Raw genomic sequence first — 24,628 nt, 5'->3', positions numbered from 1 at the left:
GCCCTTGCCATCGATGCCCTGTACCCCGGGTCAATGCCCATTCTAAAATAACTACCTGCACAGCCATTTGTGCCTTGCCTCATAATCTATATGGCCAATGTGTCCTCTTTTGGAGAAAAAAAAAAGAAAAGTTGCCTGTCTTCCGTCTCGTGGAAATAATTCTCGAGAACACGTTTCACCGTCAAAGTGACGCGAAGTTTTCCCAGGGTATTTCCATCAGCCGGACCTCAGCCACACGCTCTTGGTAGCAAGCATTTTGCACCATGCTTTTACCTTGAATTATCAAGCATTTACATCAACCAATTACAGGCTAAATGCCTGTAATGTAACCATATGCTTGTTGTGTATAGCTACATCACCCTATTAGCAGAGCGTCCATGAAAGAACGATTTCTATAACCTATAGTTATACTACTATAAGTAATGCTGATAAACAACAGTCATCAATTTAGCTCTTGATAAATACTAGCTAGCTAACCAAGTAACATTAATATAAAAAGAAATGCTTAATCTATATTCAGCCATAATATACAGCCATCCACATCTAATCTGAAAACAACAGCTATGTCACAACAAGGACAATAATACAGAGAATGAACACAAATGTTGTATGGTTGTATAGCCTAAAAAGTATGGTATCCAGTAAATAGCATTTATGTCTAGAAACTGTCACCAACAATCAGAATTACAAGTTTTGGTTTGAATAAACAATTAGAGCAAAAACAATGGCAAAGATTATAATATTGCAGCATGTAAATACAATATAGTACACTGTAAATACATAGATAGTAAATATATAGTCTACATAATTATAAACTTATACATTTGGCTAGAAATACAGTGCCGTGAGAAAGTATTTGCCCCTGATCCTCACCCTTATTGCCTAGTTGTCTGAATGGTTTCAGATCTTTAGACAAACGTAATAAGACAAAAGGGAGCAGCGAGTAAACACATTTCTTAAATTATGAGTTAATTTATTTAATGGAAAAAGTTAAACACCCAAATCACCCCTGCGAAAAAGTAATTGCCCCCTTATACGCAATAGCTGGTTGAACACCTTTGGCAGCAATAATTCAGGATGCACTAATTTGAAATTAGTCGCTCAAATTTTACTCCCCACTCTTCTTTGCCAAACTGCTTTAATTCAGACAAATTGGAAGGTTTTTGAGCAGAGACCTCGTTTCAGGTCCTGCCACCTGTAAGGGGAGGGCGGAATACCGGCGGTAACCAGCCCTCAAGGTTAGATGAACAGTCTTACAGCTGTATGCTCCTTTCTCTTTGGACTTCTGGTTGCATGAACTGATGCATGCTCTTATCTTGATTGAGTTTTTTTAGTTTGATTTTGGCCTTACCATCTTCTGATCCACCCATTGAGCGTAATGAACAATGGTGGCACAAGACAGTGTGGGGGAAAAAGAGGTATCTGACAGAACGGTATCTCCTGCTGTTTATGTAAGCACATAACCACTCTTAATTAACAGAGACATACATCCAGCCAGCAGCCCCACTGTTAGGATTAACATGGCGATAAATACAGATGGACCAATAAGTTCTGAGTGGCCGGTTCTGCTTACTCGTGCTTGCTATGTGTGCTTCTGTACAAGTTTGTGAAAGTGTGCATACCTGCATCTGCATGTGCTTGGGAAACATGCGTGAAAGGCTTTCTTGAGGTTACTGTGGGTATACAAAATCAAAACAGTCACACTTTGGAAACTTGCTCATCAGCAAGACTAATGGAAAAAAAGGGAAGAAAAAAAACTCACTTTCTAATCTGTAATAACAATTAATCCATGTGTTAAATTTAAAATCACAAAGACTACTTCTTGCATGAAGCTCTCCAAAAATACTAATCACCAAAGCTTATGTACTGAAATGAGAGTTTCGCTGGCTCTCCTCGTGTTCATTTTAATGGAAGGGCGAAAAAAAAACTAAAAAAATAAATAAAGAAATGTTAAAAAATTCAAATAAATAAAAAACATTATCTATCGCACCTCAGCTCTTTGAAACCATGAAAACTCTGTGACCCGATGGAAACACTGGCACGAGTTCTGCTGAGCGTCTCCACCCAGAGAAAGTCCGAAGTCCAGAGGAAATTCCACTCCAGGAGTCGCACAAAGCAAATGTGGTTTTCATTTGTGTGGCGTGAGTGCTGGCATTCAGATGCCTTTAATCTCAGCTGTGCGCATCGCTATCGGCCAACGTTTACCCGCTGTACGATTTGGCCGTGCAGAAGCATGCATTCCAACCATCGCATCCGCACCGTCGGAGCGTGACCTTTAAGTTGAGTCTCTACACCAACCTTTTTCCCCGAGTAGAAAAAGTTTAGGAACAATTAGTAGATGTGCTCAAAAATTATTTTTCCAGCAAGTGCACATCAATTTTTCGAGAGCCAGTGCTCCTACAATTGGAGCGCCGCGGAGCTGTGCAGGTACAGTATTTTATGGCAAGAGAAACCAGGCGCCATGAACTGTGGCTTGTGTCGATAAATATTTCAAAGTCTGTGCAGCTAATGGAGCTGTGTAACAGCCCAGGAAGACCTGCGCGCAGTGCTTCGGACAGCCTTTCCACACAGGAGAAGAACTGTAAGCCCTGAAAGAGAAGCTACTGGAGAGCAGATGGAAAGCTAAGCCAAGCGGCAGTCCATTGATAGGAAACAGGTTAAGAGGAAAGAATGCGCTCAGCTTGTGAGAGGCCTGTCCACAGGAGAGACGGATCTCATGTTTCACCAGCTGAAGGAATTACATTTTTTTGACTCGACTTGGCTTTGAGTCTCAGCTGTGATGATATAATATAACTGGCATTACAGCATTTTAAATAATTCATTGCATGGCCACATTTGCGGACATGCTGCAACCATGATTCATGCCTTAATTGCTACAATGACATTAAAAACAAAATGGTGGGGTATTCATTTAAACTATGCCTAAGCAAGAATTAATCTCTATTCAGAGGCATACACTGATCGCAGCATCACGCCGCTTAACCTCCTTTTGGGCACCACTCCAAAATTTGCTCAATCCAAAATTACAGATGACTGATGCAACGCAAAGAGCCGGCACCCACAGTAATGAATCTGAGGCTCCACTCTGTCCCTAACAGTGTAGCTATTGGAAGATGCGCCTTCCCTCCGCTGTGACCGCTCCACCCAAAATCCCAATCCAGTGGTCTCCAACCCTGGTCCTGGAGAACTACTGTGTCTGCTGGTTTGTTTTCACCTTAAAATCAGCACCCTATTGAGACCAAGGTAACCTGTGTAATCAACTGGTCTAATTGATTAATAAAGTACAGAGCAACAATGAAAATCAGCAGACCCTGTAGCTCTCCACGACCAGGGATTGAGGAAGGCCATTGATTCAATCCCAAACCAACTAATACCAAAGAGTTTAAAAACACAACAATCCACAATCCAGACTGACAAATATTAAAGATGGTCCCTACAATAGACTGGTGTCCAGTCCAGACAATGTACAAGGATATCTGAGGTCTGTCCCTATCAATCGATTATTTCAAAGTTGCAGACAAGGCTTATTAGTAGCAATGCAGCTTCATAGAATCCATCAGTAGAGCTACATTGAGCCCTCAATCATTGACTGCAAAGACACAGATTCATTGAGAAAAATCTGTGATTCACTACAAGAGCTGTAGCTTGGTAGCGCTGACCATTTTTGGTTGAAGGATGATACAGTGGCTGCTTTTCAGGTAGAGGGATAAAGGACTCAATACCCAAATGGTATGTGTCATTGAAGAGAAATCCCTGTGTACTCCCATTCCATTTTCTGTGAAGGTGTCCCGGCATCACACCGGCTAGGAGAGGATATGTATGAGAGTAGTAAATGTCATATGTCTCATATACTTCATATGATTAAATGTATGTTTTTAGGGGGCAGTGAAGAGGAAGATATCAGAGAATGTAATGTGCATTATTTACAGAAAAGACAAAATTTAGTTACGAACATAAATTGCTGTTCCTTGCTGTTCTTCACTCCCATGCAAGACAAATTGCTCCTAAAACATTTTTCTTCTCTCTGAAATGGGCAATCATCCCAAGGATCATTTGCATTTAGATGAGCCCATTACAGACTCTGGAATCTCCAATCGGTTTTGCACAGAATAGTTCCAAAAATAAATACATATAAATAAATAAAAACTGAGCCAGACCATGTCACGGTCTTTTAAGGACAGTGGAAAAGAAAAACAAAAGCCCTTCACTATTGCCTGTGACTGCTCTGCTGACCTTCACACCCACTAAGGTTAAAACCTTGTTACCGTGAAAGACAGAGACAGAGCCATGTGTTAGGGCATTGAGGCAGCTTACCCCAAGCTCAGTGAAAATGGAAGGAAAAGAAGCTATGACACATTACAGTGGAACCTCAGAGATCCAAACTCAGAAAAACCAAAGTCCAGTGAACCAAACCAGAAGTATAATATTAATTCAAAATGACCGCAAAACGCAAATGAGGCACAGAAATTAAACACTTATATCAAACATAGAGCGAGTGAGCTAAGCATTCTACAAAAGCACCACTTTTCCCATCAAAAAGGCTTTGCCTGTTCAATCGTGAATTAAGTAATCGAAAAGTGCAAACCTCCACACAAATGCCCACCCCAGGATGACATTGTGGTAATGCCACTGATAACGCTATAGCAGTTTGCCTACTGTTAAAGACCATTGAGGTTATTGGTTTATTATGGCTCAAATTAAACTGAATTGAAATACATTTTGGCTAAATAAATTAGCCTATAATGTGCATTACCCTGCTGCAAATTGACAATCACAAATTAAGTAACCAAAAAGAAAAACAGAACTCAATAAACATTAATTTAGTAAAATCGCTGTATCACCTTCAGAGTTTCAAAAATGTCAGTGTTCTGAACGACCTTCATTCCTGATGTGTTTGGTTCTCTGAGGTTTTACTGTATTTAATTCATGTCACTGATTATGAATGACGTTGAGGGATGAGAGGGGGCAGGGATAGCTGTATTCACAAGCGCAGTGGTAATGCCAATTTTGAATGGACCATGGCTAAACTAGGGTCTATTTCAGTGTGGTTTAACATTAAACAACTTCACCCAAATGAGGTTACTTAGATCCCACCCAGCTACAAAGACATGATTGCCTTTCCGATACCTTGCCCTCGATAACAAAGCCAGGGTTCAGTCTTATTTCAACAGGCCCCACCACCTTATACTGTTTCATAAAATATCCAGCTGGGTACCTGAAAATACGAAATGTGCAATGCACATATGCTCTGACGTCAGCTCTATAGGAGCCCTTTATTGGGAGTGCTACTGTTCTACAATAAATTACATTTCAGCACAATACGTACCCAACATACCCAATAAAATCACTCATAAATTTTACAAACAGAAACAATTGTGTTTTACGGGTGGCTGTAAATGAAAAAATAAAAAATAAACATCAGTACAGGTTTTGGCTTGAACTATGGCTGTATTATTCAATCAGGAAAACACACAGTATCGATTGGGGCTGCAATGGCAACTCCATCTTCTCTCGCTCTTCCTCTACCTCGATTTCTCTCACTCACTCTTTTCATCCGCCCCAAGTCAAACGAGGTACCTTTTAGTAATTTACTATGGCCTCACCTGAGTGTTCTTTTTTTTTTTAGGATTGCGTATTGTTTTTCCCCACACTTAAAAGTCTCAGAACTGAACCGAATACTGTCGTCCTTCCCTGTAGGTGATTGTTTACAATCCCTTTGTGGGGCGGGTTTCCGGTTCAAGGGACTCTAACCCCTGGCAGTGTACACCGTCTGTCCGCGTCACAGACTCTGAGACTGTTCTGTATAGGGAAAATGCCCTTTTTAACATTTCACAAGTGAGCATCATCGGATGAAACAGATCCCAGTAAAACAACAATAGCTATACTTGGGGTTAACTTTCGTATTTATTTGCAATGAAATAACAGAAAGTGAGAGAGCTTACCGGCTCTCTACTTTGAATTAGACAAAGTGCTGTACAATTGATGCTTCTCATTCACCCATTCATACACACACTCACACACCGACGGCGATTGGCTGCCATGCAAGGCACCGACCAGCACATCAGGAGCATTTGGGGGTTAGGTGTCTTGCTCAGGGACACTTTGACACGGCAATAAACCGGGCAGGGGGTCGACCGGCAACCCTCCGACTGCCAGACGACTGCTCTTACTGCCTGAGCCTGAGACTCTTATACACACTTTTCTACAAGGGCGGAGACAAAAACAAGGAAGACATGATGCTGAGAACCTAGGATTATTTAGTCTCCATATAAAGTCCAACCTTGCCCTTGCTGTAAGACCGGAATGTGCGAGCTACCCCCTCTTAGGAGAAACAGCAAGTACTTAATTTAGAAAGTGGTCATAGTAATAAATAGTAATAGTAATAAGGATTAAAAATAAAAGGTTATTTTTAATCACATGATTGTCTTTATATTAACACACATTGTCAATTAAGAATCAATTATGAAAATTGCCCTGACACTTTCATCCGCCCTCTCATTAAGTGGCCCATTGGCACAGATGCAAGAACACTTAGCACAGCTAAGTCTAGACAGCCTGATTGAGCTACACTATCCCCATACTAAATCTCAAAAATGAAAGAAATATTGACACTAGTATCAATCATCACCGGCATGCAAGCAAGGATCCTTGTTCACAACACAATAGACCTTTATTGTCCTTTATCTGTACATGTCTCCATTTCGAGACATTAGGTAGCTTATCTACAGTATGGCATGAACTGTAGCTGGTCAGGGAACTAATAGGAAATGCCAAAGGGCTAACTGATCTACTGATCGATAAGGTGCAAGACTGGAGGGTGTGTGTGTGTGTGTGTATATGTCTGCATGTGTGTGTGCGTCTGTCTCAGTGGGGGTGGCCTATTGAGACAGACACAAGTTGGCCTAATGGCTTAATGCGGACATCCTGCTTTAAGATCTTCGCAACAGACCTGGCTTTTTACCTTTTGGTTTGAATTGGAAGTTGACATCTAAGTCCTGTACCTTGGCCTGCCGTTCTACTTTTGATCACTGTCTTCAGGTTTCTTGAGCATTTTGGGAGGAAACAAGCTGGGGTTTGGTATTTGCATTCATCCATTTCCATGTGTGACATTTGTAACCTTCATTGTTTTAAGGTCTTTAGATTAGATGTGAATAATGTTTGTGACTAAATAAATCTCTTGATTTTCACCTGGTTGCAAGTTCATAGAGGTTGATCCAGAGGTTGTCCCGACAAGCTATACAGCCTTCACAGTGCAGACTTACTGCATACATTGGTTAATCAAACGTGCCAGTCTGGCAGTTTTATAGTACAGACACGGCAATAAATCTTTTAATTTCCGTAAAAGGCACATTTATAATGGTCCGATGCTTCCTTCCGCACTGTGCTGATTACATCTGACTACACAAAAGCCAAAAGACACTAATTAAATGGCAGCATATGGAAATACCTGACACAGTTAGCACTCTTTTTAATTTGGATGCAAAGTTCAAGATGGGATGCAGTTTTTTTGGAAAATTATATTTAGCCATCAGTTATTCTTGGAATGTATATTAGATGGCTAGATAAAAGAAAAATTATTCTAAAATAAAAAAAACACTCACAACAGCTTTCACAATTACCAAGGCAGAAAAGCATTGTTAAGATTTAGTGTCCTCCAAAAGTGGAGCACCGTACTTAAGGCATTTGGACTTGATCTGAAGAGAAGTATGAGACAAAAGTACAGAAAATCAGCTATTTCTGCTATTCACAAGCATATGCATGTTACCTTTTTACAGAAACAGCAGCCTAAAAAATGACTTAAGTATACACCAATATCACATTTCAAATGTCCATGTTCATCTTCCAGATAACAATCTGTACAAACCATCCATATATTGTACCATTGTTTCAGAGAAAGTAAAGTCTAGACTAGACACTGCTTTCAGCCTCCATAAAGGCAGCTGATTGGCTCTGGGCTTTTATGTCATTTAAATTATCGCTTGTAAAAGCACTTGCAGGAAAAAAAGTTAATGAAAAATGTACTATAGCCCATCAATGTGGACAGTTGGGATCAATTGTATTGGTTTATTTGTTATTGACTAATTGATCAATTGTATAAATGGTCTTCTGACCATTAAAAACATCAAAACCAGTCTGGCACAACTTAAGGAAATAACTCAGAACCTAAGAATTTGTTTCTACAAAGATAAATCCATCATTACGTTTGATATAAATGGCTTCACCTTCAATTTTCTTCAAAAGAAAATTACAAAATCAAGGGGTGAAAAAATGGAAAAACTAAATGTTTTCCTTAAAGGATTTAGGAGATTAATCTCTCTTTTCAGACACTTGCTTAAAATCTTACTTTCCAGATAAAAACACCTTGAGGGAAACCAGCACTGCATTCTATTATTATTAGCAAATCAACTGCTAATAACAACATTCAAAGTATTCCATTTTATTTTCCAGACCATAAAAAACAGACAAGTACAGCAACAGGTGAAATGTCCTCATCCCAGCAGATTGTGTACTACAGACAAACACATGGGTGCATAATGATGTGTAGTAGTACTTGCTTTATTTGTAGAATATGTTTGTGGTGAAAGCACCAAATTACAGAGGAAAAGCAAGCTCACAACACTTGTGCCTACAGTATATTCCGCATGACACCTTACTGGTAGATAAATCATCAGCATAACAAGATACCCAGGGCAAATAAGCCCTTAGCCTTAACACAATGACTAATTTTATACAGAAAATGCAAAAACACACGCAGAGGTGAACACAGCGACTCCTGCTGACAGGGCAAGTCTGCAACGATGGTCCTGGAGAGTCAGAGGATGCACAGATTTTCTTTGGTTAATTAAGTTGCGGATTAACAATCAAAGCAGGTACAATAGGTAATGTTGGACTTCTAACAGACAAGAGAGGAATTGCAGCAACAAACACCCTCAAACCACAACCACAAATGGTAAATGGTTGGAATTCATATAGCGCCTTTATCCAAAGCGCTGTACAATTTATGCTTCTCATTCTCCCATTCATACAAACACACACACCAACACGATTGGCTGCAAGGCACCAACCAGCTCGGGGTTAGGTGTCTTGCTCAGGGACACATCGACACAGCCAATGTTTATCCCACAGCGTCTCTGTGAACACGCTGATGTTGAAACCATTGGCTGTGGCAATTTTCAAGCAATGAACTTGAATTATTGTACATCTTTACAATGTTTTGGTACAGAGTGTCGGTCAACTGTATATTTTGACACCCAAATTTAAGGACAATAAATACAGGTAGAGGGTGCGTCAACATGTCGGTGAGCCATTTTCAATGATAGGAAGGGATTTACAATGGTCATGTAACAATGTTTTAACACAAAAATCTTACCTATTGTACCTTTAACTTAGCTCACTTGGGTTCATGGGGCAAATGAAAATGGTGAAAATGAAAGCCAGATGACCTTGTGGCTCTTGAGGTCTAAGGACATCTCGGGGGGTTGGAGTTTAACGGCACAGCACAGCATTGAGAAACATAGTCTACCACCATCTCCCACAAGGAAGTCATCTGCCAAATATTGACCAGACAGACGGTACAAACTCACATGCCACAGCTGCCAGGGCACAGGGTGGATTTACGAGGCCTCTCACGGTGACTAGGCTCCACTGCTAGTATCCCAGGACCCCAGGAGCACAGAGGAGCAAAGGAAGACTCAACAGGCTGCCTTTCTCCCTCGCCACGACAACTGAGGGCTAGGGTGCCAGAGGGCAGGCTGTAGATTTCCAGGGGGTTACAAATTATATACGCAGTCACTGCCAATGGAAACTGTTTTTTTCTGAAAAGAAACGACCAGGAATGATTACATTACGTTAAATCATGCAAAGCAACTTAGTTGAATAGACAGGGGCCAATCCCCCCTGGGGTAAATGTGTGTTTAAGGGCCTTGCTCAAGGACACACTGGACTCAGGTCTCAGTCAGGCCCCTTTAGCCACTAGGCTATAAGCTGGTGTCAGGTGTCAGGTGTCAGGTCAGGTGATGGTGTCAGGTCAGGGCGTGTTTTATATTCCTGATAGGGCAGCCGTCTGCTTTGGGGTGGGACCACACCTGCTGGTCACTGGCCTGTCAGGGCAATAAATAAGCGTAACCAATGCTTTGTACTATAAGTCTAACCACACAGGAAGGACGTGTGGCTCGGCAGCTGGATGACTCACCTCAGCCCCTTCGTTGACAAAGACAAAGAAACCGGCACCGAGCATCACTTATAAAGCACAGCAGGAACCCCCCTGATTAGCACACTGCTACACACTCAGTTGCCATGCTTATCTCCTAGGTATCTTTCCCATCCTTCCAGAACCACATAGATTGCAGGAATATGATGAAAACTTTTGCGATAGGGTTGTAAGGGGGAGGAAAGAGCAGTGACTTCCTGTGTCATAGAACAGTTTGACAACTTGAAATGTTACCGACTGGCTTTCGAGTCACAAAATTGTTTTAGATTGGCATTTACCAATCGGATGATGAAGGACCGAGTCTCTTTATTGCGAGAACCTGTGTCATTTTTTATATTTATCTTCAGTTCCTGCTTGTTTGGCGGACTTTTTGCCTTCAGTATCCTCTTCAGCAGGCAAAATGCATGTTGGATTCAGATCTGGGGATTTTCTCGGCCAGTCAAGGATTTTCCACTTTTTGGCCGTCCAATAACCCTTAGTTTCTCTATCATGTTTCGGGTCATTGTCTTGTTGCATGATGAAGTGCCTGATAGCCATAACACCCCCTCCACCATGTTTCATGGATGAAGTGGTATGCTTTGGATCATGGGCATTTCCTTTTTCTTCTCCACACTTTCCTCTTTCCATCACTCTGGTACATGTTCATCTTTGGCTCATCTGTCCACGACTCAGTTCCAGAACTCTTGGGGCTCTTTTAGGTGCTTTGTAGGAAACCCCAACAACAATCTCCTAAGGCAATTGCAAAGTCTAGAATAAAGACTAGACATCAACTGCTCTCCTCTGCATTCACTAACAATACAAATATACCTGGCTAACGAAACATCTGTGAAGCCAATTCGACAAATACTTGTAGTCACTTAAAATAGGAGGACCGGGTACAAAAGGTGCTGTCATTTCTAAACAGTTCATCCGATTTGGATGAAAATACAGTCTACACTTCAACCTCATTGCCATTTTATCCTTTAACAAAAGTACTGGAGTACAGAACAAAAATAAATAAAATTGTCAACGTCCAACATACAGTGAGCACTGGACTATGGTGCTGTATGTTTGTCTATGAACCCATTAAAGCAGTGCACAATCTTATCCGAAAGGGCTGAGGTGGGGGCAGGTTTTTGTTTTAGCCCAGCACTACGACATCCGATTCAACAAATAATGGTCTTAAAACAGGACCTTGATAAGCGAAATCAGATGTTGCACTGAAACAAACGCCTGCCCCCACACCGGCTTTGGATAATATCGGACACTCCAAATTAATGCCTTGTGTGACACCCTTATGGAAAATGTGTGACACCCTTGTGGTTGATTGTGATGAGTACAACATTTTTGGTTGGAAGGTTTCAGAAAGGCATATCGCCGCTATACAGCACAGTGATCCGCATGACACTACTTCAGGATTGGCCTTCAGGTGAACAAGGAGAGGCTAGGGGTTGGGTTTAGGGGTCTCTGAAGGAGGTCAGACCACAACTGTAGCCGTGCAATTTGCATTTTAATGAGAGTCTGGGATGATTCACAGAAAACCCTAAGATGCCTACTGATATGATGGTAACTGAAGCTCTCACATCCACAGCTGAAGAGCCGGAAGGTTCCATTATACAAAGAGCTGCTAGTGAGGTGCAGGCCTTGGGGAACATGAGTCCGACTTGTTGATAGAGGGTCGCAGGTTCACATCCTGTCGTGCCTAGAGCATGGTGCTTTGGAATTGACTGTGTAAATATCGAGCAGTGCAAACGCATAACAAGGAATAGCTGCATATTTTAAAAAACATGTTAATTTATTTGCTCAGTGTTAACACTTATGTAATGAATAACAGGATGCAAGGCAGGAATTTCACTGGTGGCCACAATGGCCATGGCCGCCACTGCCCCTCTTTGGCCTCAATGCCCCTTTAAATACAGTCCTGTGCAAAACTCTTAGGCACCTGTATAACATTCTGTACAGCTAAGATTCTTTCAAAAAAAAAAAAAAATCAATGAAAGGTCCTAAATAAACATACCATACATTTTACATCACATTTTTGTAATTTGGCAGAATAGTTAAAAACTGAATCAAATCAATATTATTTTATATACTTTGACGTTAAATCTGCATCACTTCTCTGAGATATAGAACTGTTAAGGCTAAGACAATCAGCAGGGAGGTTGTTCCAAGCATGTTGGAGAACTTGCCACAGTTTGGTTGGCTCCTTGCTTCTGAACTCAGACAGCCTTGATCAAGTTTTTATGTAAAAAGTAGTTAATTGCTTATAGTAATATGTTACTTTTTTACCTTCTCTTATTTAATGGTAACATGCCACAAATGGCACTTAAAATGTGTACAATAGCGATATAGCTAGGCAATTTAATGTGAATAATAATTATTCATTAATGTTAATCTATTTTGTAAGTCTAACATCTGTTAGCTACAAAATGGAGGGACTGGACTATGTATAAAAGTACAGGGCAAAAACAACAACAAATGTGTTTTCATGTGATGTGACTGCACGGTAGGAAATAACAATAAAAAACTAAAAACTAAAATTCTGTGAAATTAATTGGCCTATTTCCATCATTCAGTTTTTTTACTTGATGGCCTTACTGTAATGGCATGTGGAATTCAAGCTCTCAAAAAATTGGCCCCACCAAAGTGACCTTGCCCCTAAAATGACAAAATTCCAGGCCTAACAGGATGCTTTCTGGGAGCTCGATTGGGGAAGCTACAGACAGGGCAGCGTCACACTTCCTTCTCAAAATCGGCAGCAACCAAACTGCTAGAGTCAGACATTCCACCGCAAAATCTTTTTTACCTTCAAAGATCTCCTGCCTGACCATATGCAGGACCGAAGCATAATGGAATATACTGCAATAAACAGAAGCATCACTTACAGGCAGTGACAGCGATAATGATTATCATCATTTTCTACTTCAGCAATTACTCATTCATTTCCTGTTTGCATTTTTAATTAATCTTACTACACACTTACTAAATACTACACACATTTGGCTATTTAAAAAATGGGACCTAAAAATTAAGAGAAAAGAGAGAAAAGAAACACAATAACACTCAGACTGGTCCCAGACTGGTCCCATTTCATATCATTATTTGTTTAAATGGATGAGACGTTCATTGAAACATTTTTTCATACTGTATGCTATCCATTTATACAACTGGGTATTTTAATGGAGCTACAAGATACAGTAGGTAATTTCGGATTCCTAATGTTCAAGAGAGGAATTGCAGCAACAAACACCCTCAAACCACAACATGCACTGTTTTGGAAAGTTGACAGTGACAAACGCGACAGTCTGCCATCTTTTCGTAGTGTTTGAAAAGACCGATATTGGAACCACAATTTGTACTAGTAAGAAAATGTTTGCCGAACAGGGGACTTCATAAAACATTGACTTTAGTGTGCAGCACAACACTATTTATGTTTTGTCTTTTTGAAGTTCTTACTTTAGCTAACAAACTATATTATGAGCAAGCAACTTCTTTTTTTATGGAACTAGCTGGCTATCTTACAAAATACTACTTTAAAAATTACACACATTTGGCCATTAAACACAGCCAATGGCATTTCAACGTCAGCACGTTTACAGAGAAGGGGGAGGGATAAACAGTATTGTGGTTTGAAGGTGTTTGTGGCTGCTACTGTACCTTTAACACAGAGTGTGTTCAGCACCTTGCGCTGCACAGCACGCAGGAAACATAAAACCCTGTTGCAGTCCCGGCAGCAGCCAAAACCCTGTGTTCCCGTGCCAGAAAGTGCAGCCAATCAGGCTAAGGGAGGAGAAGACAAAGGTTTTTCAGCTCATCTCAGCCCCCCTTGAGCATACCATCTCAGCACCCGTCTTGGCAGGTGGAGACACCATTTAACCCAATCCTCAAGGTCCACGGAGCGCACTTTGCGAGCAGAACGTATAAGGCACACAATACGTTCTGGCAGTGTGACAGTTCACAGGTTTGAGCAATGACCGCAGTGTCTGCTGTCTTTGCGGTTGCCGTGGCAACTGCTGCCGAAGGCCTCGGCCAACAAATTCAAGCAAGTATGACTTTTTTTCCTTATTAAAAGCCAAGTAAATACACTTCAATCTCAAATTTACATGCATGCGCCACTGACGAAGAGCTAAATATTTCCTGACAGTACTGTCCTTATATCAGGGGAAAACACACAACCCTGAAAAACAGGATTCATCATTAATAATTAAATGAATCTACTGCACACTGCAATTCCCCAAAATAACTGAGATTTACAAAGATTTAAAAGGTTTCTTTTGTTGAGCCAAGCAGTCACACATATTGTTCCATGATGCAGACTACCACCAGTTTGCCTGCTTTTAAAAACCATTCGAGACCAATGCTCTCTTAGTAAATTTTAGTAAATTTTTTTATGTCTTTGAAATGATAGGAAATTATCCTGTGTGATCACATGCACGATCGAACGCTCATTCCTATGTGAAGAAATATTGTTTCTTCTTAATTATAACTGTTCGCTGCTGGTACTTCAAATCGTGTTCATGAAAGAAAGAGTCATTACTCGAAATTTGAGGGTGTAAGACAAGTTCAGCTCTTTATTCGTGGTTCTAAGTAATGTGTATGTTCTCCTGAGCTTTCTCCAATCTTACACAACCCTTATTGGGAATGACACAGTTTATATTCAGTATCTGAATAATGGAAACTAAGTGCTTCATCCTCTGTGACAAAGCACTCCTTTAGATATCATCATTTCTATTGACAGGTTTCCTGGTTAGGCCAAAGACAAATGATTATCGGCACCTAGACCTCAAATCAAGGCCAGGAAAGAAAATAGAGTGGTGGAAAACAGGGTGACTTTGGGGACATGCATTTGAAGGTGTGGGAATAGGAACAGAACTTGCGTGTAAAACATTTTAACTCAGTTATATCTTGAAAACACCGAAATCTAACATATGATTGTCGTCCAGGTAACTATGGCTAATTTGCTTGTTGCTACCGATAGCAAACTGGTATTGTTTTATAACTACATATATAGTCTTTGCTTGGATAATAAGCAATAGTATCCAGAGCTTCAGTGATAGCTTGTCTGGAGTGCAATTTGGGCAGCTACTCACAAACAATTAGAATAAGCCACCACACCATTAGCTGTGAGAAGAAACAATTTTCAACCAATGAGCTTGAATTATTGTGCAGCTGTACAATGTTTTGGTATACGGCCCGTCACCTGTATAAAACTCTTACCTATTGTACCTTTAATTGGTATCTTTTGATGAAAGATAACCAAATATGTCTTCACCACTAGCATGACCAGCCACCTCGCATACATGTTTCTCAAATGTGTTCTCATGGTTCCATGCTATACACGACTGATGTACTCACTTATTTGTGCAAAGCTTACCTATTGTACCTTTAATATATTAACTTATATTTTGCCAAAAAGGAATGAAACGCAGTCTATCGAACGATATATCAGTTGTCCCTTATTCTTGTAATCCACTGGCCATCTATCCGATGGAACCCACTTACAGTACCATATACAGGTGCATCTAAAAGAATTTGAATATCGTGGAAAAGTTCTTTTTTTCCGTAATTTAATTCAAAAAGTGAAAACTTATTCTAGATTCATTACACAAAGTGAAATATTTCAAGCCTTTTTTTGTTTGTTTTAATCTTGATGATTACGGCTTACAGCTCATGAAAATCAAAAATTCAGTATCTCAAAATATTAGAATATTACATACGACCAATCAAAAAAAGGATTTACAATACAGAAATGTCGACCTCCTGAAAGTATGTGTATACACCAACCAGCCACATTAGAACCACCCGCTGAAACCCTTGTCTAAATACTTAATATTGAACTATATGATATGTAGTTCAATATTAAGTATGATATGTAGATAATCATAATTGAATTGCATTCAAAAGTTGTTTTTTTATGAAAATGGAAATCTTGTAAGCTCATTGGGAGAGGGTGCTATAGGACCTGTAGAACTTTTCATATAAAAAAAGATATAATAATATATTTTTTTAAAAGACCACTTCTTCCCTCCATTGGTGAAACTTATGCCAGAATAAATCCCATGCATTTAGACATACGGGTTTACGGTTTGATGCCGCCCTGGGTGTGTCGAAGTGTCCCTCAGAAAGACACTCCCAATTGCTCATCACACGTGTGTGTGAATGGGTGAATGAGAAGCATCAAATTTACAGCGCTTTGAATAAATGCACCAATTTACCATTTACAATTTCTAATGGGTAGTTTATCTATTGTTATTACAGTTTTATTGCGGATTGTTTCTTGGGGATGCAAATAGTACTGTTTTCATAGAATGTAATTTCAGCGTGAGCTCTATCAGACAAGCAGGATGACCCATTAGTGCCTGAGAGTGAATAATGGGGCTTGTACTGGCCTTTGCCTCAATAAAAGAGGCCTTTATGTTTGAACAGCTGACATTAAAATGCAAAAATGCAAAACAAGGCATTCAGTAAAATCTTCCAGATTCAGGCTCATTCCATATCAAAGGAGCACAATGTGCCACATGGCAGCACATCAGACAAGTTTCAGATTTTTTACAAGCCATACATCCCACACACACTTCAACATTTTCAAGTTCCAGAGGTGTTCCAGAGGACTACCAAGGATCCCATTATGTGACTGCTTCGGACATCAGAGATGACCAGTATTCTACCCTCTCTCATGACCATCCATCCATCCATCCATCCATCCATTATCTGAACCCGCTTATCCTGATCAGGGTCGCAGGGGGGCTGGAGCCTATCCCAGCATACATTGGGCGAAAGGCAGGAATACACCCTGGACAGGTCGCCAGTCTATCGCAGGGCACACACACCATTCACTCACACACTCATACCTATGGGCAATTTAGACTCTCCAATCAGCCTAACGTGCATGTCTTTGGACTGTGGGAGGAAACCGGAGTACCCGGAGGAAACCCACGCAGACACAGGGAGAACATGCAAACTCCGCACAGAGAGGCCCCGGCCGACTGGGATTCGAACCCAGGACCTCCTTGCTGTGAGGGGGCAGTGCTACCCACTGCGCCATCCGTGCCGCCCCTCTCATGACCATGCGACGATGAAATGTAAGGTGTGTAGCATTTGAAGTATTCCTAAGTATTACTGTATGCAATCCAGCTGTTAATTTCAGTGAATAGTAAAGCTAATTACAATATCAACATAGTAAATATAGGCAGAATACTTGATTGAACACCTCTTTCCTAGTCCTTAGCAAAATTATGTTATGTCATCGGATGGCCATCCCTCAGACACAAGGCTGAGTCAATGCTGAGGGAAGAGCGGTTGGCAGACGGCAACCGCAATGATGGCAGGGGTGCAACAAACAAAATGAATTGTTTGAGTTTAAGGGAACAGTGGCATTGCGGGTGGTGTCGAAAATACGAGCTGCAAGACAATGGAGCCGCCAGTTGAAAGGTCTCACAAAAACCTAGGTGTCCTCCTGGCATCCTGACCTGAATGCCACTGATCTCAGCACGTTTAAAATGAACCCAGAGGGGATGGTGCTCCACGGCTTCAGCTAACTCCACCCTGTTTTTAAGGGCCCACACACATATTTATCCTGTTTTTTAGCTTTTCAAATAATCATTGTGCTTTCGGTTTGGGTTCCATACTGATTAGAGTAATAAATAAATAAATAAATAACATTTTGGTTGAAGTATTCACATTTTAGAGTCAGAACTATTTTTCCGAGCTGTTCTTAAAACAATTTCCTAAGTTACGTTTTTTTTTTTTGTATAATTATAGGATGACGTCAATAAATGTTAACATTTGGATTAAGGCACTATATAAATGCCAACCATTCACCATTTACCTCGGAGAGCTGAACATCGGGCTCTGGGGTGCTCTCGAGGAGAGCCTATGTCACTTCTCTTTGCAAATGTATTAGATACTAAAACCAGGAAGAGAATTTTGATGCGTGTGGGCCTTTGAGAGAAAACCCACCCCTTCGCCATCGCTCCCTCTACAGCCCTTATTCCTTTCTCGCAGTCTCCATCTTATCCTCCATTTCTTTCCCGCTCCCACTTCTCTTTCTTCTTTCCTCACCCCTCCCCCTCTCTCTCCATCCCTCTCACTTTTTCACCCTGTTCTTCCCTACCAGCAGTTGGTTTCTACAGTTTTATTCACTGTGCAGCAATAAAAGCAGGATTTATATACCGTGGTAGGCTGTATAATTTAGTCAGCTTCACGTGGGAACAAAGCTGAAGGAACTCCGTCTCTGCCCTTCCCCGTTTGAAGAAGCTCCAGGTTTCTGATAATTCTCGTCATCTTCCCACTCAACTAGTTTGTCACATGCACCATTGAAATATGTCATTCACGGTTCACTAGGACTGTGCACAGGGCTGTCATAGACAAAGGTGATGATATGCGGTACTGAAATGCTCAAGGGTGTGACACCAATGTAATCCACATTATGCATAGGGCAGCCTGTAGTGGTTAAGGTACACGACTGGGTCCCGCAAGGTCGGTCAGCTGTTGGGCCCTTGAGCAAAGCCCTTAACCCCATATTGCTCCAAGGCGATTGTCTCCTGCTTAATTTTAATCAAGGTGCTTTGGATAAAAGAGCCAGCTAATGTAATGCAAGCTTCGAGACATCACAGGAAGCATACAGGTTGTTCAACCATCAGAAGTAGATAACTGTTTGTGACCGCACCTGGTCCAGTAGTGAGGTAAAAGGTTGTTCGGAGAAATCAAGGTTTCATTCTCGTCACAAAGATGCTGTGCGTTTTACAATCAGTTTTCAAAAGTGATAACTTCATAAAGGTCAGTGCTGCATGCGGGTGTACATAGAACCACAGCTAGCGTGAACAGTTGAGTGTTATTCAAACTTCATAATGAATTCTATCATACAAAGTACTTTTTCCATAAAAAAAGACATTGTTCATACTGAAAATCATGTAATTACTGGCATTTGGCAGACACTCATATCCAGAGCAACATACTAAGCAGATGATTAGACTAAGCGGGAGACAATCCTCCCCTGGAGCAATGCAGGGTTAACGGCCTTGCTCAAGGGCCCAATGGCTGAGCGGATCTTATAGTGGCTACACCGGGATTAGAACCACCGACCTTGCGGGTACCAGTCATGTACCTTAACCACTACGCTACAAGCTGCCTGTAGAAAATCCTTGTCCTGAGAACCAAGTGGATGATCAAAAGAGCCTCAATAGAGATCAATAATTGAGGCTTTGTGTTACTTAAATTGGGGTCAGCAGAAGAGCATGGCATAGCACTGCCATCCTGACTGGCTGGAGTTCCACCGTTTCCGAGAGACGGAATTCTCAATGCCCGAGGGAGACTGAGACCCCAAACTTACACTCCAAAAGACCCCAATCACCCCAAATAAAAGTGTGTGGTTTCGGCCACACAAAACTCCCCACCGCCTCCCTGAATGGCAGCCTGCGACTTCCAAGATCTCCTACCGGACCGAGATGGTAATTATTCCTCTCGACTATAGATAATAAGCACATTTCCACGAACAGAGAGGGTCGTGCTAAAGGTTATCGGCTCTGCCTCGGTACCCAGCTCCTTTTCAGAAGTACCCAACTCAAAGACCACGGGAATTGGATTAATAAGTGGCAAAATGGCAGGCCCCCACTTCTAAACACACAGAGCTCCTGACATGGGGGCAAGCCCTTCCAGCAGTCCCGCTGGGCTTTACATGTACAGAGTATGGAATGGTGGCCACAGTCCACATTCCTCTTCATGTGTTTTCCCCAGTGGATGCTGCCTGGGATTCCACCGGTCCTGGGTCAAATACATAATTGTTGTGGATTCAAATACTTTTCTATGCTCGATTGAGCTGGTCTGGTTTATTGGAACCTATTGAATACTCTGAAAAAGTGCAAGCGACTCAATTGCACCAGGCAAGATCAGTACAGATGTATTGCTTATTTGACCCAGGTATGGATTCTACATGCAGCAGTCAACATGTGCACTGTGATGGAAGCCAAGCCAATCGGACTCCGTTGAGAGTATATAATAAAATAAAAAATGTTTTAACAAAAAAATTTAATCTGACACAGAGGTCCAAGGACAGGCTTTGGTACAGAATGAGGAACGATTCGTTTGCGATTGGTTGGTGAGTCAGTCAGCTTTGAACACCAGCTGATGTCATTCTGTTATGTGACTTATACCATTTTAACTGCAAATTAAGTTACTTGAACGTTTTTATAAATCCCTAAAAAACAAACATCTCCCCATCCCACACACCCCCATCCATCATTTCTCATCAAAATTTCATCAAAATCAAGCCATGATTAAAATGGTTGACAGACAAAAGAAAGAATTCAGAAAACAGCAGAGGAGCCAAAGAAAGCGGTGACTCAAAGTCGAGGATGACTAAATGAATGATGGAGGAGACATACTTGTGAGTCTACAGAATTTGGTAGCTGCTAAAATTCAAGGACCAATTATTCTTCCATGAAAGCCCAGATTTAGTGTGTATTCATGTTTGTCCCAATAGCCCCGCCCCCCTGTTTCCTGAGCCAATGTCCCTTCTCTGTCTCACTGGGCCCCTCCTCCACTGTGTCTTCCCATACTCCACCCAGTCCCTTCAATTAGAAACACCAGTTTCTGATGCTACCGTTCATGAATATTTATAATGTATGTACATTGCCAGAGATATTGTCCCAAGTCACTCCAAATGAAACCATTTCAATGTCAGAGAGAATATTTAATGTTAAATGTAGGAAGTTCAGCATCTAGTTTGGTCAAAATGGCTCCACTCTCTCACAACTTCCTGAAGAGATCCTTTGCACACTTCTGACAGTCAACAAACTAGTTTAAAATGAAATGACAATATTGCAAAAGAAGTCATTAAACATCTTTCACACACAGTACTACTCACAAGGGTACACAGTACAATAGCCCAATAGCCTGAGTTGGATTTAAATCTGTCAAATTATACCGAGCGCGGTAACGTGGTCTACAACAATGGCAACGGGCTCGCCAAATACTTATTGTGTTATAGCTACATGATGCCATTACTATGTTGTGGATACCCCTAAAGAATCTGCATAAATTAATAATTATTTACGCAAAAATAACTCAATTTAAATCCAATGGATTTGACCCCTCGTTCTGTCGGTCATTCTGAGACATACATGCTATTTATGAATCAGCCAGATAAGAGACAAGGCCTTTCTGTTTACTTACCAGCGGCCTTCTCTGCATTTTCTCCTCCTTTTTCAAACTGCTGACAAAACCGTGTGCTGCACAGCCCCTGGCATCCACAGAGGCACGGCAACAGATGCGATTTGTTTTCCAGGGATGGCTCAGTCAGTCTCTGCTCCGGGGCTACAGATACAGATGTACTCCTCCAGAATGAGTAATTATAACATCAAACAGCAGGGCCCGGCACTGAGGGGCAGGGGGGCAGGGGGGGATATACACTCATGGAATGAAAAGCGTACATGCCGAGTGGGTAAATGGCACCGTGTTAATCTGTGTACCAAGGGGCAAAGGTTACACAGAGAACGTGGAGTCAGACCTGAGAATCAACCTTGTGACAATCCTCTGGACTCCCAGCTCCCACTGGTTTCTGACAGGACGACCAGTTCCCAAACTCAATGAAACTACCAGACCTGGGCCAAATATGTAATTGTTTTGGATTCAAATACTTTTCTATGTTTTACTGTGCTTGAAATATAGTACATTTTTTTTACACGAAAAAAGGTTTGACTAGATAATCAACAACCTTGACTAGACTAGATAAACAACAACCTGCTAGACCCCCATCAGTCTGGCTTCAGATCGGGTCACTCGACAGAGACTGCGCTCCTCTCCGTCAGTGAGTCACTCCATGCCGCACGAGCAGCCTCCCTCTCCTCTGTCCTCATTCTTCTAGATCTCTCTGCTGCCTTCAACACTGTGGATCACTCCATCCTCCTGTCTGCCCTGTCAGCAACGGGCATCTGTGGCACAGCCCTGGACTGGATTGAGTCCTACCTCTCTGGTCGCTCCTTCCAGGTTGCCTGGGCTGGTTCGGTATCGACACCTCGGCCCCTCGCCACAGGAGTTCCCCAGGGCTCAGTCCTAGGCCCGCTTCTTTTTTCTCTTTACACTCGCTCCCTTGGCCCTGTGATCACTGCACATGGGCTATCCTACCACTGCTACGCGGACGATACCCAACTCTTCGTCTCGTTCCCGCCGTCTGATATGCAGGTTTCAGCCCGTATCTCTGCTTTCCTGAGGGACATCCAGAGCTGGATGGACGACCACCATCTAAAGCTCAACCCAGGCAAGACTGAAATGATATTCATCCCTGCTAAAACCTCTCCCCATCTGGATCTCTCCATTTCCCTCGGGGATACCACGCTCACGCCGTCACCCAGTGCAAGGAACCTCGGCGTGGTGATGGACAGCAGACTGTCCCTCTCCAAGAACATTGCGGCGGTGACCCGGTCTTGCAGGTTCTTCCTATACAACATACGGAGAATCCGACCCTTTCTCAACCCCTACTCGACCCAGCTCCTGGTCCAAGCGATGGTTCTGTCCCACCTGGACTACTGCAATTCCCTCTTGGCTGGTCTCCCAGCGTCCGCCATCAGACCCCTCCAACTCATCCAGAATGCAGCAGCTCGTCTGGTCTTCAACCTTCCCAAATACTCACACGTCACCCCCCTGCTTACTTCCCTCCACTGGCTGCCTGTCATGGCTCGCATCAAATTCAAACATGGGTGCTAGCATTCCAAGCAGTTAAGGGGTCTTCCCCAGCTTATCTACAAAAAAATCATCAGACCCTACACCCCTGCCAGACCTCTTCGTTCAGCCTCCACAGGCCGCTTGGCACCTCCCCCTCTCCGAACCTCCACCTCACGCTCACGACTACTGTCTGTTCTGGCTCCACGGTGGTGGAACGAACTCCCCGTTGAGGTCAGAACTGTAGAATCTCTCCCCACCTTCAACCTCAAGCAGCACCTCTCCCCATCCCTCCCTACCTCCCTGTGAACCTTAATTGTTGTCTCTGTGACTTGCTTTGTGTTAACTTTGGTCACTTTTGCTCTTTTCTTTGTTTCTTTGTTCTCAAAAAAAAAAAAAAAAAAAAAAGGCCCTCGTCCTTATCTTTGTTGTACAGGTAGCAGTTGAAATTGTACTTCCCTCTAGGGTCTTTCAGCGAACTTATCCCTGGTTATGGGTATGTGGTATGTACTTTGTTGTACGTCGCTCTGGATAAGAGCGTCTGCCAAATGCCAATAATGTAATGTAATCCCATTCCATATAATGCCTCCCTTGATTCTTTTAAAAACTGCGGCAATATTCCAATATTTGGGTTAATTTCAGCACATGCAATGTGGCTTCCCACATTAGCATATGACCATATAAGGACACACCGCATCCCAGCTGCCACACAGAGTGCTTGTTCTGAGGTAGCTTGGTGTAGCTTTGTTTCGGTTGCACTGGTCTTTACAAACACGTTGTCTGCGGTGTTGAGCTGTACTACCGAGCTAAAACAAAGGATTCTTCTCTCCGATCACGCGATTGCTCACAATCCATCTCTCTATCCCTCTTGCTCATTGCCTGGCTGGAGACCAATCTCTCATTACATGCTAGCGTGCAATCTTTCCTTCTCACCCATACCTTGTATTAGCTAACATACGACACTACTTGGCAAATTTACATCTACCTTAACTTTACATCTCATTTAACGTTAACTAAGCATTGCTTGGCTAATAGGAATGCAATTCAACAGTATATTCACTTAGTATTCAGTACAATAATCTCCAGTTTATTGCAGACTAATTAATTTAAAAAATAGTAAGTACCTGCTAGTAACAGCCAAATGAAAAGCCCCCGATACCACGTGTGGATACATTCATTACAAGGCAGAGAGACCCCAAAAATATTAGCGTCCAGTCTGAAGGGACTGTCTGGCTATGGTTGACAGACTCCAGGGGGCATATCACAAAGCAGGATTACAGCAGCTGGCTAATTTCACTGTGTAAAACCCGCCAGAACCCTTCCATATCGGGAACATGGACTAAAGTAAAAACCATGAACAGCTGTTCTGGGTTTTACTCTGAAGTTACCCAGCTAACGTAATAATCCTGCTTGGTGATATACTCCCGGGTATGTGGTTGCCAGGGTCCCAATTCTGCACAAACTGGCTGCTGAACGCAAACGGACGTAGAAAAAAAAAAAAAATATATATATATATATATATACACTCACCGAGCACTTTATTTGGAAATTTTTTACTTTACTACACCTACTTATTCATGTGATTATCTAATCAGCCAATTGTGTGGCAGCAGTGCAATGCATACGGGTCATGAGCTTCAACCATGGTTCACATCAACCATCAGAATGGGGAAAAATGTGATCTAAGTGACTTTGACCGTGGGATGATTGTTGGTGGCAGACAGGGTAGTTTGAGTATCTCAGAAACAAAAAAGAAATCCAGTGAGCAGCACTTCAGCAGAG

The 24,628-nt window shown here is 42.0% G+C and overlaps 1 protein-coding gene across 12 annotated transcripts in view; it reads right to left on the bottom strand.

Annotated features, from left to right (window-relative positions):
• Positions 1-24,628, bottom strand: part of LOC133126246 (disco-interacting protein 2 homolog C) — a 166,015-nt gene that overhangs the window by 95,731 nt on the left and 45,656 nt on the right. Inside the window, exon 1 of one of the 12 annotated variants that reach the window (XM_061238254.1) lies at positions 13,847-13,906. The exons of the other annotated variants lie outside the window; for them this stretch is intronic. The gene's annotated coding sequence lies outside the window, so the exon portion shown is untranslated. Of the gene's footprint in view, positions 1-13,846; positions 13,907-24,628 lie in introns of those variants that run through there. 12 annotated transcript variants of the gene reach the window in all.

Source organism: Conger conger, chromosome 4, assembly GCF_963514075.1.
Source record: "Conger conger chromosome 4, fConCon1.1, whole genome shotgun sequence".
Classification (NCBI taxonomy): Eukaryota; Metazoa; Chordata; class Actinopteri; order Anguilliformes; family Congridae; genus Conger; species Conger conger.
The sequence above is the reverse complement of the archived record's forward strand: the minus strand, read 5'-3'. Positions and strand labels throughout refer to the sequence as shown.